Here is a 1,817-nt window from a genome sequence, read left to right on the forward strand (position 1 = left end):
CTATCAGAAAACTTCAAGCTTTAATAAAGAACTTGGAACAAAAGATTAGAGAGTAATCAAGGAAAACTAAAAAAACTCTCTGCAATAAAATGAATTGGTTTTCTACTCAAGACCCAGTACTCAATGCACATATATACAACTAACTAAGCCTAACAACACCACTAACAACCTCTAAACAGAATTAGTTAAATACTAACTAAACAAACTAATCCCACGTGGCAAGTATGACTACGAAGATCTCCAGATGCAACTTATACACAATTTAGATGCATCTGGGATCATGATTTTCCATGTAAGAACATCTGCAGAAAAACATGGTTATTACATTGGAGGACAAGCTCAGGGCATGTGTATTAGATTTTGAGAGGTCCTAGAGTAAGTATCTCTCGTTGATTGAGTTTTAATACAACAATAGCTATCAATCAACGATTGGAGTAGCTCCATATGAGTTGTTGTATGCCAGGAAATGTAGGTCACCCATTCATTGGGATGAAATGGGAGAGAGGAAGTACTGGGGTCCTGAGGTGGTTCAGAGAACTCATGAGGCTATTGAGAAGATCAGAGCTCGAATGCTCACCACATAGAGTAGACAGAAAAGCTACGCTGACCCTAAGCGTAGGAATGTGGAATTCCAAGTTGGGGACTACTTTTTTCTTCAAGTTTCACCACTGAGAGGAGTGAAACAATTTGGGAAGAAGGTCAAGTTAAGGCCTAGGTTCGTAGGACCTTTTGAGATCATGGAAAGGATTGGCCAGGTAGCTTATAGACTAGCTATGCCCCAAGCTCTGTCGGGAGTTCTTGACGTATTCCATATATCGATGCTTCAGAAGTATGTGTCGGATACCACACACGTACTCAGTTATGAAAATCTAGAGTTGGACCAAGATTTGTCTTATGAGGAGAGGCCAGTCCAGATTCTTGGTAGAAAGGACAAAGTCTTGAGGAATAAGACCACTTCCTTGGTGAAGGTGTTATGGAGGAACAACAAGGTCGAGGAAACGACTTGGGAGCTAGAGTCAAATATGTGGGATTGGTATCCCGAGCTGTTCAGGTAAATTTCGAGGACAAAATTTCTATTAGGAGGGGATAGTTGTAACGTCCCAAAATTCCTAATGAGGCTTAGTGCCTTGATTAGCATGCCTGGAGGGCATAATTGGATTTATTTGTGAATTATGTGATTTTAATTGAATATATATGTGATTAATCGAATTATATGAGTTATATTATGATATGAATGCTTATGCATGTTTATGTGTATTAAATATGCTTGCAGGCTAGTTTTCGTATAAAATCTTGACTCGTTAAGGGTATATTGGTAATTTTTTATGTGCTATGTGATGGAGACCACATTATTATGTTGATTTATTTGTAATGTTCAGCTTGAGTCGACCCTTTGGGGAAATTTAGTGAAAAAGTCACAACGGGAATTTATACCCAGCTCGGGGTGAGCCAAGTGGTATTTTGGTAATTTTTGCATATGTTGGGAATTATTGGAACATTATTGAGGGAAATATTAGTATACGGAAGATTAGAGAATTAATTGGGAATTTAGGGTGTTAATTGAGGTTTAGTGGAAAATTAGGCAAAATGACTATTGTACCCTTGGGGATGCCTTAAAGAGGAATTATGGGTTGAGGGTAGAATGGTCAATTGACCATTGGTTTAGGCCCAAGGTAGCTGCAACCCCTTCTCACATTACTCTTCCCTTTTTTCTTGTTCCTCTCATCTTGCCAAGGAAAGACATTTGAATTGGAGGAGAACTTTTGAAGTTGGAAGCAATCTTTAGGGAATTGAGCTGCAAAGTGAGAAGGTTAGGA

This window comes from Humulus lupulus, chromosome 7 (genome assembly GCF_963169125.1).
Source record: "Humulus lupulus chromosome 7, drHumLupu1.1, whole genome shotgun sequence".
NCBI classification, from domain to species: domain Eukaryota; kingdom Viridiplantae; phylum Streptophyta; class Magnoliopsida; order Rosales; family Cannabaceae; genus Humulus; species Humulus lupulus.